The sequence below is a fragment of the Equus caballus genome, chromosome 8 (genome assembly GCF_041296265.1).
Source record: "Equus caballus isolate H_3958 breed thoroughbred chromosome 8, TB-T2T, whole genome shotgun sequence".
In the NCBI taxonomy this organism is placed as follows: Eukaryota; Metazoa; Chordata; class Mammalia; order Perissodactyla; family Equidae; genus Equus; species Equus caballus.
In genome coordinates this window covers 46,895,483-46,909,678 of record NC_091691.1, presented here as the reverse complement: position 1 = coordinate 46,909,678, position 14,196 = coordinate 46,895,483, and the positions used below count along the sequence as shown (strand labels likewise).

The following is a 14,196-nucleotide window of genomic DNA, read 5'->3' as shown; positions in this document are numbered from 1 at the left end:
CATGCCACAACTAGAGGAACCCACAACGAAGAATACACAACTATGTACCGGGGGGCTTTGGGGAGAAAAAGGAAAAAATAAAATCTTTAAAAAAAAAAAAAACAAGACTTCGAACAGAAGGAGAGAAGAAGCAAGGCAGCCGACGGGGAATGCTGATCGTGGGGCCCCTCCAGGAAGGCGCAGCGGAGGCCCTGAGGGGTGTTGGAGGCAGTACTTGTTCGTTTTCGCTTGGGGCGTGAGAAGAGAGCGTAGCCCGCATCTTTTGAGATTCTGAGCAGTTTTCCAGCACTTTAGAAATTGGGTGGCAAAAGCTCATCTGATTATATTTCCAAACCTCAATAATTATATTTTTGAAGATAGATATTTTTCTATTTGAGTTTTATATAGATTACGTAACAAAGAATGATTGAAGTTGTCAAAGTTTATTTTATTCTTTGAGATGTCAGTTTATTTGTTTGAAAGCCTCTTGTTTTTCTTCTTTGATTTCCCATTTGTTTCCCAATTCAAAAATGTGAAAAGGTTACATTCGGGAACAGCATTACTTTTGTTATCCTAGACTTTCCAGCTTTCTCCCAAACATAGCTGTTTTTTTGAAGTTAAGATCGAAGATAAGAGAAAGATAAGCAGATGGAGGGGCCAGGGGGATGTTCATCACGGAATAACGAGGGAACTAGTACTTACAGCTCTAAACTTTTAAAAAATCTTTCGAATGCCTTCTGCGACAGAGAGAACACATTACCAAACAGAATCCGTGACGTCAAACCCATGAGAACAGTATCTGGGTAAAGTACCAAATGAGCCAAAGTTTATGAAAAATGTGGGAAACGTCAGAAGAGGGTTTGAAAAGTTAAATTTGAAGCGGGACGAGACGGACCAGTCCATTGCTTCAAGTGTTAGTATATTGTTATTAAGTAACAAAAACAACCTCTCATCTCCTATTTCATCTTTTTAAAGTTGCAGGATTTGGAAAGTGGTAAAACAAACATTGGACAGAGGAATTGAAGCCTGTTCCTCCAAATGCCCCCCCCCCCCCCAAAATTTGTCTGTTGAAGCCTTAACCTCTACTGTGACACCTGTATATAGAAATAGGGCCTTTAAGGGGGTAATGAAGGTTAAACGAGGTCATAAGGGTGGGGCTCTAATCCAGTGGGACTGGTGTGCTTATGAGAAGGGGAAGAGACGGCAGAGATCTCCCCACCAGCGCAGAGGAAAGGCCAATGAGGACACGGTGAGAAGGGGCCATCTGCAGCCCAGGAGAGAGGCCCCCCACCAGGCACCAACCCTGCCACACTCTGATTTGGACTTCTATCCTCCAGCACTGTGAGAAAACGAATTTCTGTTTTTTAAGCCACGCAGTCTGTGGTATTTTGTTACGGTAGCCCAAGCAGACTCATACAAAGCCCAAGGTAGATGGAAAGCTTTTTTGGTGGGTGGGTTTTGGGGAGGGCATCCTATGGCTTCAATTAATTTAAGAATTTTTCTTGGATGAAAAATATCCAAGAAATTTGGGAAAATTTCAGATGAGATTGTGGGAACATAGCCTGTGATTGATGAGGAATCATGGAGAATGGGAAGCTATTAGAAATCTGCAGGGGCCACTCCAATCCCCTTTTAAAAGGGGGAAGAACAAATTTGACAAGACAGTATGTTGTACATATAGAATTATTAAAATTATGTTATCACTTGAGCTTGCATGAATTTCTAAAAATCCGTTAAGTCCCGTTATTAAAATAGGGAAATACAACAGGTAGTATTTGGAACTTATGCTATTACCCTCTCCCCCCTCAAAGCCAGAAGAATACAGACAACATGATGGTAACTTGGCTAAGATAAGCTGCTGGGTAACCCACTAGCCAATCATTGTCAAACTAGATTCAGGAGACTCGGCACTTTCATATCAACCCTAGTTTAGTCAGTGTTTTTAGCAATGGCTTGATGGATGAGCTAAAGGATCCAGGTATCGGATTTGTGAAATGGCAGGAATCTTAGAGTAAAATATACCAGAGCTAGTTCAACCATTCACCCATTGAAAGACATTTGGGTTGTTTCTAGTTTGGAGCTGTTTTGAATAATGCTGCTATGAACATTTGTATACAGGTTTTTGCATGAACATAAGAATACAATTGCTGGGTTGTATGATAAATGCATGTTTAGTTTTGTAAGAAACTCAAACTATTTTCTGGAGTGGCTGTACCATTTTATACTGCAGTAAATGTTTCGCCTGCAGTAAATGTTTCTCCACATCCTCACTTGCATTTTGTATTATCACTATTTTTTAAAATTTTAGCTATTCTAATAGGTGTGTAGTGATAGCTAGTGAGGTCAGGAGTAATATATGATTTTTTTTAAAACAATGAAATTATCAACATTTAAAAGATCCATGTAATTCACTGAACAAATATTTTCCAAATGACCAATGCATGATGTTACAAAATCATCCATGAGTGTTCTGTTTTTAAAATATGTCCACAAATTCTTTGATCCCCATCCTTTGATGAGATGGAAGTTAATTTCCCTCCCACTGAATGTGGACTGTGCTCAGTAAATCTAACAAGTAGAATATGGCAAAAGGGATAGCGTGTGACTTCTGAGGTTAGTTCATAAAAGACATTGTGACTTTGCCTTGCTCTCTCTTGGCTTCCTTGGTCTGGGGGAAGCTAACTGCCATGTCTTGAGGACACTCAAGAAGCCTGTAGAGAGACCCACATGGGGAACTGAGGCCTTCTGCCAACAGCCACCCGAATGAGGCCAGAGCAGATCCCATGTCTCTTCGGTCAAACCTTCAGATGACGCAGCCTCGGCCAGCATCGTAACTGCAACTCAGGGGGCTATAACCCACATAAACAAAAGCTCATTGAGGTCCTCGATAATTTTTGAGAGGGCAAAGGTGTGCTGAGGCCAAAAAGTTTCAGAACTGCAACTCTAACAGATCCAGGCATGAGAATGTATTTACAGGAAGGCAACTAGAATTGGACTGGAAATCATGTCGTATGTAGATTAGCCAAAGAATTTGAAAGTGCTCAGCCTGGAAAAGACTTGGGACCTGATGGCCATGTTCTAAAAGGAAGAGTGTTGATTTATTATGAGGCAAGGTAGCACAGGAGTCAACAGCAGGGCTTTGCTCATCAAACAGACCTGTGTTTGAGACCCAGATCTGGGAATAATAGCTATGTGGTTTGAGCAATTGTCATTTTTTTCAAAAAAAATTTTTTTTAAATTGTGACAAATATATATATATCAAAATTTACCATTTTAACCATTTCTGAACACAGTTCAGTGGCATTAAGTACATGCACATTGTTATGCAACCATTACCACCGTCTCCAAGACTTTTTTCATCTTCCCAAACTGAACCTCTGTACCCATTAAACACTCAACTCCCCCTTCCCCCAACTCCTGGCAACCACCATTCTACTCTGTTTCTCTAAATTTGGCTACTCTTGGTACCTCATATAAATATTTGTCATTTTGTGTCTGGCTTATCTCTCTTAGCATAATGTCTTCAAGCTTCATCCAGGTTGTAGCATATGTCAGAATTTTATTCTTTTGAAGGCTGAATAATATTCCATTCCATGGATACACCACATTTTGTTTGTCCATCTGTCAGTGGACGCTGGGTTGTTTCCACCTTTTAACTAGTGTGAGTAATGCTGCTGTGAATATCGATGTACAAATAACTGGCTTGAGTCGCTGCTTTCCTTTTTTGTGTGTATATGCCCAGAAGTGGAATTGCTAGATCACATGGTAATTCTATTTTTAATTTTTTGAGGAACCTCTAAACTGTTTTCCATAGCAGCTGCAATTCCCACCAGCAGAGCACAAGGGTTCTAGTTTCTCCACACCCTTGCCAACACTTGCTATTTTTTGGATTTTTTTAAAATAATAACTATCCTAATGGGTGTTAAGCCTTTATTTTTTGAAGTTTTGAAGTTTGAATAAGTTTTCCAACTTTATTTTGAAAAAACTCAAACCTACAGAAAAGTTGTATACCCATCGCCTAGGTTCACCTGTTAACCTTTCACCGCATTTGCCTCTGTCTTCATTCTCTTCACTGTTGTCCTGAATCATTTAAAGGACGCTGCAGACATGACGCTTCTTCATGCCTGAGTACTTCGTGTGGATCGCTTAAGAAAGATGGTCTACGTATTAACATTAATTCCATATATTGTCTGACATGCAGTCCATATTAAATTCCCCCAATTGTCCTAAAAACAATTGTTTTATAAAGGTTTTTTTTGGTTTGCATCCAGGATCTAATCAAGGTTTATTCATTGAACATGGCTGTTGGATAGCTTTAGTTTTTCTTAATGTAGAAAGTCCCCTGCTTAGACATTTTAGGTCTCCTTGTTTTCATCTTTAAAATAAAAATTGTAGTATCTACTGTTTTATGAGTTTTGTATGTCATAAGGTAGGTGAGACACCACTAAAACGAAAGTTCTAGGAAGGCAGGGGTTTTTATGTTTTTTCACTGGAACCCCAGCACCTGGAATTGTGTCTCGCATATAACAGGTGCTCAGTGAATATTAGAATGAATGAATGAACACAGTGCCTAACTGAAAAATGAGTGGGGGAAGGAAACTTATGCTGCGCAACATTTTCCAAGTATTTTATATCCAACATCTTACTTGCCATCTCTACTTTGGTGTCTGATGGGCATCTCAAACTTCCTTTCATACCCATCCAGCAAAAAGGTATAAAGAATCTGACCACTTTTCACTGCATCCACTGTTCCCTGCCTCATTCAAGTTAGTCTCTTAACTGGGCTCCGTGCTTCTCATCTTGTCTGGCTCTCTCTCCCTTTCAGACTAGTCTCAACAAAGCAGCCAGAGTGGTCTTTTTTAAAGAGAAGTTAAATCAGACCACTTTACTGTTTAAAATCCTATACTCCCATGGATTCTCATCTCACTTGGAGTAAGATCCAAAAGGATTATAACATCCTAAAATCTGCTCCATGTTACCTCTGTCCTCATGTCCTGTTCCTCCTCCCTTTGCGTATCCCATTCTAGCCACATTGGCCTGCTTGCTAATCCTCAGACATAACCTGCCTCAGGGCCTTTGCTTTTATTGTTCCCTCTGCTTGGAATGCTCCTCCACTAGCTAGCCACAAGTCTCCATCCTTCAGGTCTTTGAGTAAATGTCATCTTCTTACAGAGTGTATTAGTTATCTATTGCTATGTAACAAATTACCTCAAAATTTCATGGTTTAAAAACAACAGTTATCTCAGTTTCTGAGTCAGGATTTGGGAGTGGCTTAGCAGGGTGGTTTTGGCTTAAGTTCTCTCATGAGGTTGCAATCAAGATGTCAGCTGGGCTGTAAGCCAGAGGGCTGACTGGGACTGGAGGATTTGCTTCCAAGATGGCGCACTCACATGGCTGAGGCCTCGGTTCCTTGCTGGCTGCTGGCAGAAGGCTCGGTCTTTTGGAGGCAGCAGCCTCTCCAAAGGGCTACTTGAGTGTCCTTGAGACACGGCAGCTGGCTTTCCCCAAAGTAACTGATCCAAGAAAGAGTAAGGCAGAAGCCACAATGTCTTTTATAACCTACGCTCAGAAGACACGCTCTGTCATGGGTGCACTATCCTGTTGGTACACAGGTCAACCCTGTTCAACCTGGGAGGGGACTGTGCAAGGACACGAGTACCAAGAGGTAGAAATCACCAAGGGCCACCTTGGAGGCTGGCTATTCGACTATTTAAAATGGTACAGCTGTCACTCCATCACTCCGTTCCTCCCTCCTAGTCTATTTTTTCCATAGAACTTATTCCTATCTGACATATGTTACTCATTTCTGTTTCTACCCACTCAACATTAAGCTTTGTGGGAGCAGGAATTTTTACTTGCTTTATTCATTGCTGTATCCCAACCACCACAATGGCGCCTCGCACATTTGAGTAGAAGTTCAAAAATATTTCGAATATACGAATGGCATGACTGTGTGGTTCAAAGGTTAAAACTTGGGGCTTTGGGTTGGAAATTACATGGAATCTGGTTTAACTAAAAAAGCCTTTACTTGCTAGCCAAGAAGGGACTAGGTTCTTTGGCAGGACACAGACTTCTCATTACCTGAGTCGTTGATACAAGGGCTGGGGGACCTCATGGTAGGTTTGACATAGAGGGGCATGACATGGTTGGTTGGATTAGTTAATTTTTATGGACCTTTCTGTATCTTTTATTATCCTATACTTTAAAAAAATTTTTTTCTCTTTATGAAGGTAATACACATGTATTTTAAAAATCCAAACAATGCCAAAGGTAGAAAAAAGAAAGCAGAAATCACTCACAGTACAAGACAACCACCATCTACGTTATTCCTGGCACTTTTTAATCACACGTATACATGCAAATACAGGTATGTGAGGAAACGCCTTTACACATACATACTTGTGAAATGAAAAGCAGGATGCAACACAGTAATATATAGTCAAGCTTTGCCAGTGAATGTAGGTATATTTACTTTTTAAAACAGTTCCTTTTATAAAAATGACTCGTGTTCATTTTAAAACCAAAAGGCATCTTAAAGGTTCAAAGAAGAAAGTGGTAAAAACCCGACAGGCAGTCCTGAGAACCACTATAGAAATGTTGGTACCTACCCTTCCAGACATCCGTCATAAACAACAACAAACCCAGAAAAACAGAAGAGCCTGTGTGTTGTGTTTAGGTTTAGAAACTGTCAGAAGCACCTTTTAAGCTACTTTGGGAGGAAAACAAGTGCGTAACGTCGCTTATCTTGAACACCAGGAGTTACGCGGAGCTTTGGGCGGCTCTGGAAAAACACGAGCGCCTAAGAAAACAGGAGAGCCCGAGAACACCAACCAGCTCCGAACCTGCCGCGGCTTCACCAACACCCAGGGCAGCGCGGCCGGCGCCCCGACCCCGCGCAGGGCCGAGCTGACCCGGGCTGCGCTCCACCGCCCACCCCCGGCCCCCCTTGAGAGTCACCTGCTCCCGGTAGGCGTGCCCTTCAGGGCCCCTCGGAGAGCCCGGGGTACCAGGACCGCGCCTCGCTGCAGCGCCACGTGTCTCTGAAAAGACCTGCTGCTCAGCTCTTCAGCGTCGTCTCCGTCCCGCTGCCCGGTGCTCGGCCTCCCGGCCCCGCCTTGGAAGCGGCATCCGCCGTGGACCAGGCGCAGCAGCGGCGGCCCCTCCCTCCCGCCGCCCTGCTCCCGGGGTCGCGGTGCCCGGCTGCCAGCTGCCTTGGGAGGTACGAGAACTCCGCCTTCGCGAAAGAACGAAAACAAAGGCCCCAATTATTTTGCTAATTGTTGTTCCATGTCTTAACGTTTCCGGTTCCAGATGAACCAAAAATTGTTGAGGTACCATGAGAAAATCCGTTGTTTTAATAATCTATTAAGAGCTCATATTCAGACAACACCATGCGTGACTTGCTCTTCCTGTGGAGACTGCAGGGGGCCGTGTGGCTGGCTCTGCCACCATCTTACACGGCACGGTCCATTTACACACTCACCGTCCTGCTTGCCACAGGCGGCTCACCCGCATGACATTCTGTACGCGGCACACACGTGTGCAAACAGCCTGGCCACAGGGCAGCTCTTCCATGCGTGAGATGCAGAAAATAGTCAGGAAGGGCTCCCCAGCTCCTCAGGATCTGCAGTTTTCTGTTTTTGTTTGCTCTTATAAAAACATCACGCACAATTGAGACAGCTGCTAGGCCCAGCTATCACACAATATGTCACACTAATAAAAACCATCAACACGCAGGCATTATTTTACCTAAACACAAGGTAAACCCAACTTAATCCTAAGGCACATCTTGCTTCCAGTATTTTGTTTTAAAAATACTATTAGGTGTCCATACCAGTTTTAATATAAAGGTATTTCAACTTAAATATTAGCTCTGACGAGCAGGTATTGTTTTATGCAAAGCTTCTAAATCACGATAAAAGCTGTGAAACAGCAACAACCTAGCAGTCTTTTCCCATTAGCTTTAAATTGTATGATATTACTCTGAAATATTTCATATGGAATAAGTCGACTTTTTCCTTATGCACTTTTCCTAATGTTTATGGTGTACCTATTATCACGTGTTCTCCCTGAAATAAAGTGCCTTCTTCTTCACCTGCCCAAACCCTGAGCATCTTCAGCCTCTGCAGCCTCCAAGTAGCCCCTTTGTTTGACCCTGGTGGTCTTCAGAGCAGGGGTTAGGCCAGTAAAGCCCTGCAGCCCTTCTTAGCTCTACTGCAATACCATGTTCCTTAGATGTTTGCGTGTGATGTATCTGTGTTAGGATGCACTTTCTGGAGCCAGAGTAATGAATACTTTATATGTCCATGCTCTCCAAAGAACTTAAGAAAATGCTGATGCAAAGTAGGAGCTTTAGAAATATGTGTTGATTAAATAATTCACAGCAAAAAAAAAAAAAAAAGTTCATATTCAGGTTTGACTTTCCCAACTAAATACATAGTGGTCCCCACATGTTTGTCTGTGAACAGGTGACAATCTGGTTGCAAATGATCACTTGAAGGGGTTTACTAAAAATACAGATTCCCAACCCAGGGGGCAAGAATAGTACCTGAGAATCTGAATTTTAAGAAACAGCATAACTAACCCTGAAATGCAATAAAAAAACTTCTTCGCTGGTTGCTAACCCAATATCGATTTCCACCTTCTTCCTTACTAAAAACTCCAGTTTTCTACATGGCATAGTACAGGCAGCTACACACTACATTTCTGACTCCCTCGCAGCTAGGGTGGCTATAGACATAATTTTACCAACAGGATGCAAGCAGAGGTTATTGGATGGGAGCTTCTGGGGAAGCTCTTAAAAGAGGATCAAACTCAGCCAGCAAGAATGTTCTGCCTTTCACCTTTCCCCTTCTTCCTGCCTGGGGCTGTGCACCCCACATTGGAAGTAAGCATCCACCTTGCAGCTATCAGGTGATGAGGATGAAAGCCACATACTGAGGCTGGATGACTAAACGGAGAGAAAGAAGGAATGTGGATCGCTGAAGCATCATGGGACCTCAGTACCAGGCCTGGGTGATTTACTTCCAGACTTTTTGTTCCTCGAGAAAAATTAAAGCTCTGTTTGGCTAAGCCATTATAAGTTGGGTTTTCTGTCACTTGCAGCTGAATGCAATACTAACCGATATAATAGCTAAACAATCAAAACATGGAATAAGAAATGAGAGGGCTCTGTGCAGAACGTCTGTAAGAACAGTGTGGAGTCCATGACACAATCTGTGTAATTAACAAAAACCTGGAAGAGCCGGAAAATATGAACACATAGTCTCATCTGTCAACAAAAAAGGCAATAGAAAACTCCAGAAAACAAACAAAAAACTATATAATGAAGTCAACTTTAGCTGAAACAAACAAAAATATGCCATGATTTTTGAGCAAATGGTGGAGAATTTTGACCTTGAGATTTGGGATGTTCTTTTTTAAGTGGTCACAAGCTTAGTGATCAAAGATTACATTTACTTTTCTATAGAACCAATCATTTCACACGGTTCTATAGTGAATATTCATAATATTATTTAAAATAATCATAGTATCTTTAACACTACTACTTTTCAAATTTTAGGAATAATCCACGGACAAGGCATTGAATTTATATTTATAGAATATAAATGCCCTAAACCTTGACAGTGTAAGTTTGGAGTAGGGGGAGGATGCAGAGAAGGGGGTTGGCTTAGGCACCCTCATCTCCCCATCTTACACAGTGTAGAGTCACTAGAAACATCCTACCACTGATGGATCAAAAATGGAGGTCTATGGGCCAGCCCGGTGGCACAGCGCTTAAGTTCGCACGTTCTGCTTCTTGGCGGCCCAGGGTTCACTGGTTCGGATCCTGGGTGTGGACGTGGCACCACTTGGCAAAAGCCATGCTGTGGTAGGCGTCCCACGTATAAAGTAGAGAAAGATGGGCACAGATGTTAGCTCAGGGCCAGTCTTCCCCAGCAAAAAGAGGAGGATTGGCAGTAGTTAGCTCAGGGCTAATCTTCCTCAAAAAAAAAAAAGGAGGTCTAGGTATATTACATAAAGTTATGCAAATAAATACAGAAGAACTAAAAATAATATAAGTAACAAAAATTGAGAAGTATGGGGGGAGGTGAGAGGCAGATCATCTTATTTTTCATAGCAGAGAGTAACACATACTCCCTGAAGCTGATAGAGCAAGATAAGTATCCGAGAGCTATGGTGTTATCATCAGAGCTAACAAGAGAAATGGATAACAGAGGCTTCCTCCTGTTGTGGCCTTGAGGACTGCTGGGCAGCAGGGAGAAGAGAGATTTTTTCCACTTGATATCTTTCTGTACTATTGGAATTATTTTAACCCCCTTTCTGCATTCCTTTCATAACTACAATGTTTCTGTTTATTTTTTAAACTCTTTTGCTTCTGACAACCAACTTGTTTGCAGAGCCATTGAAATAGAGAATCTTAGGAAACGTGTTCGAGCTTAAATACTCCTGTGAGTTTTGACTCCAGCAGAGTCACAGGCGGGGTGAGCAAGTGCCTACTGGTTCTTCTGTGGGTTTCCATGTAAAAACAGGTTTTCAGAAAATTTTTTGCACAAATTATCTTCCAAAAAAACTAAATACTGTTAAAAGAACAATGTTTTGAGATTGTTTAATGAATCACTTAAAAAATGCAACTTTTAATTCCCAATAAAAGTGAATTTCAAATATTAAACATTTGGATTATTCCGATTTATATAAAGAACTTTTCTTTTCTCTGAAAATCAAATCAAGAGCAGAGCAAAGTGTGGCAGCAATGAAAACCAAAACAGAGGGACAGCTCTACATCCTTTCTTCAATTTAATGTTTAAAGAGACAGCAGAGGGGGCTGGCCCCGTGGCCGAGTGGTTAAGTTCGTGCACTCCGCTGCAGGCGGCCCAGTGTTTCGTTGGTTCGAATCCTGGGCACGGACATGGCACTGCTTATCAAACCACGCTGAGGCAGCGTCCCGCGTGCCACAACTAGAAGGACCCACAACAAAGAATATAATACAACTATGCACCGAGGGGCCTTGGGGAGAAAAAGGAAAAAAAAATAAATAAAATCTTAAAAAAAAAAAAGAAACAGCAGAAACATGAACTATTACATAAATAACTGAACTGAGGAAGGAAGCATCTACCAGAGTAACAAAGGAAATCTACAGAAAGAATCCCCTGATAGAAGTGATTATCAGGCCAGAGCGGGTACAGTACAAAGAAAACTCCCGCCTAATTCTGATTCTGTGTGTCATTTATGGTGATCCACAATCTGCTATTAGGCACTTGACAAACTGGAGTCCTGGTAATATGTGGAAACTCAAAGTTCTGGATATGACTGTTGATCCATTTCTAAGGACTATTTCCAGAGTGTTGATGTTTACCAATGAAAAGATAATTTTTTAAATGTGGGATATGAGCATGGGGCAAATAATCCACTTGTCTTTAATGCTGAACTATACAGAAAAAAATTAGCTTACGACTGAAAGAGATGGATCGCGGAGAGGCAAAGACTTGGTTTACCCAAGTTAATTCCAGATCCTCTGGATTCTGCACGGCCTGCAGTGGCTTCATAGGTGCTCAGCATTTGCTGGGCCACAACCACTGTGGAGGTCACAGTGTTCCAGGGCCTCCACAAAGCACTGCACCACTGCCTGGCCTGCTCGGGGCAAATATTCCTGTGGGGTTCACGTCCAAAATATGCTCTTCCATGGAGAACACGTGTTCCCTTGGGAGCCTCCTCAATCTCCAAACTATCCTGTTCTCAGTTGATGGCCTAGCCTTGTTCGGGCATGGGGATGGTGAGAGGAGGAAGTGTCCAGGCTGACTCCAGCTTCTTGATTTGGGCAAGTGGATGGGCAGAGGTGCCATTTACCGGACTAGGGGACCCTCGGAGAGGACCCTGGTGGGGGAGATCAGGAGTGTTATTTTAGAGGTGGGGATTTCCAGGTGCTTTGAGACATCTAAGTGGAGATGAGAAGTACACCATTGGATGTGAGGGCCAAGAGACAGACAGGGAGACAGACAATACAGCCCCTGCTCTCATGGATCTTATAGCACAACGGGGTAGATTTTAAGCAATAATTACAAAAATAAATATCAACCAAGTTTCATGAGATGAGGGAGTGATCAAGGGGTACTGAATACTTCTCAGAAATAATAAAATGACTAAAAAAGCTTCACGAATATAGTGACATGGAGGTCCCTGGGGACCCTGATCCACGTGATAGGGCAGAAGCCAGACTGGAGTGGGTTCAGGATGAGGAAGTGGAGGCAGAGTGTCACAACTCTCAGGAAAGGTTGCTGTGAAGGGGAGGAAGGGAGAGAGCTGGAGATGGATGCCTGGTTCAGGGAAGTTGTGTTTTCAGTTCAGTACTCGTTTTGTTTTTAAGGAGGAAGAGATGGCAGGCTGAGGAGAGTGGAGGCTTGGCAACACCCCTGCAGAGAACAAGAGAACAGCCAGGCGGGACTGAGGACTATCGGCATTCCTTCCAGCATCCACTGCCCGGCTGTGGCTCCTCCAGCCACAGACATGGAGAAAGCAGCGTTGGGTTCATCCCAGGTTGGGACTCTGCCAGACAAGTGTGACAAGGACAGAGGAGCAAGGATGTTAAGGGTACTGGCAAAAATAGTACTGGAATAGAGGAAAATGAAATTGCAGTTGGATGAGGAGGGAAAGGAAGAAAGGAGAGGGTGATAGACGGGGCAGAGACGGGACAAAGGATTTAGGGCCCCAGAGATGGTGAAGAAAGGTCACAGGGGAGCAGCTGGAGGGATGGCAGGGGGTGGGACGGGTCATCCACAAGGATGCTGACAGCTGATGGCAAGATGTGGGGGGAAGGATCCTGTAAGCCTGGTTAGTAGATGACAGACACAAGGACAGGCAGGGCCAAATCGCAGGAGCCTTAAAGGAATAGGTTTTATATTTCATTTCTTTTCTCTTCTGTTTTTCCTTTCATTTCTTTTCTTTCTTTCTTTCTTTTTTACCAGAAAAGGGAGAGGAATGCCCTCGTCTTCCTGTCCATAAACCTCCCTGCCTCCTCCTTCCCCGTGGTTTCAGAAGAGAGGGATCCCTCTGCGTACTGTGGGGGTCAGAATTGGTCACCCCAAAATGTGTCTCTTTGGCTTATTTTTAACTACAAAAAAACTGAAATAAACTTTGACCGCCCCCCCACCCCCCACACCAGCTTCTCCAGATCAGATACTACCGATTTGCTGGCTACCACCCACCCCTTTCTCACTTCCAACCGGCTGCAGTGTGGCTCTGCCCCACGCTGCCTGTCCTACCCCCACCCTCCACGCCCCAGGTACGATCTTCCAGAGGAAGCAGCAGCGTCTTCCCCGCGCTAAAAATGGAGGACACCTCAGTGCTGTCTCCTCAGCTGACTTTTCAGTAGGCTTTGTCAAAGCCGACTGCACCCCCTTCCTGAAGCAGTGTCTTCACTCCGCTCCAGACACAACCCCCTCCCCCGGGCTTCTGTCTACTCCTCAGGCAGGCTCCGTCGGTTCTCCTTTACCGATCCCTCTTCCTGGCCTCTAAAGGTTGGTTTTGCTTTGCTTTCTTCGCTTTATGCCCCTGTCTTTGGCGATCCCATCCAATTCCATGGCTTCGAATACCACCTATGTGCCACTAACCCCCGATTTGTACCTCCAGTCTTGTCACTCTCCTGGTGAGCGTCAGACCTGTATATCCATCTGTCTAGATGTCATTTCTCCCTGGATTCACATGTCCAAAACGCAACTCTTGATCTTCCCGCTTCCCTGCCAAACTTCTCAAGCCTCTGCATCCTGCAGAATGGTGCCCAAATCCATCCGGTTGTTGAGAATGGACACCTAGGGCCATCCGTGATGCCCTCTTCCTCCTGTCTCTCTCTCCTATCCTTTGAATGAGGAGCTTCTCCCGCCCGCTTCAAATCTCAAAGCCATTCAAAAAAGGCTTTCTGACCCGCAGTCTGAACTGGGTTCCCGTGTCACACGGTCACGGCATCCCGGCGCTAACCGCGGCGCTCATCTCTCTCACTGAGTTCCCAGCGGCGGGCTCAACGAACCCTCCCGAGAGGAAGGATGAGCCTTCCCTGCGCCCGGGCAGCCGTGTCCGCGCGCGCCAACCCCCCGGGACGGATTGGGGCCCGGCCCCGCACACGCCGGGAAGGCGCGGCTGGGATTGGCGGCGCCGCACGGGCTTCCGGGTCACGCCACCGCCCGCCGCCCGCCGACCCGTGGGTCGCCCCGGGACCCGCCCTCC

The 14,196-nt window shown here is 44.2% G+C and overlaps 2 long non-coding RNA genes across 2 annotated transcripts; one reads left to right on the top strand and one right to left on the bottom strand.

Annotated features, from left to right (window-relative positions):
* Nucleotides 1-6,298: 6,298 nt before the first annotated feature.
* LOC138915253 (uncharacterized) lies at nucleotides 6,299-14,135 on the bottom strand. Its single transcript, XR_011420940.1, has 2 exons — nucleotides 13,600-14,135; nucleotides 6,299-7,213 (listed from the first exon to the last, which is right to left on the bottom strand). It is a non-coding gene; the product is annotated as an uncharacterized lncRNA (long non-coding RNA).
* Nucleotides 6,974-13,133, top strand: LOC138915254 (uncharacterized). Its single transcript, XR_011420941.1, has 3 exons — nucleotides 6,974-7,198; nucleotides 12,344-12,513; nucleotides 12,942-13,133. It is a non-coding gene; the product is annotated as an uncharacterized lncRNA (long non-coding RNA).
* Nucleotides 14,136-14,196: the final 61 nt, after the last annotated feature.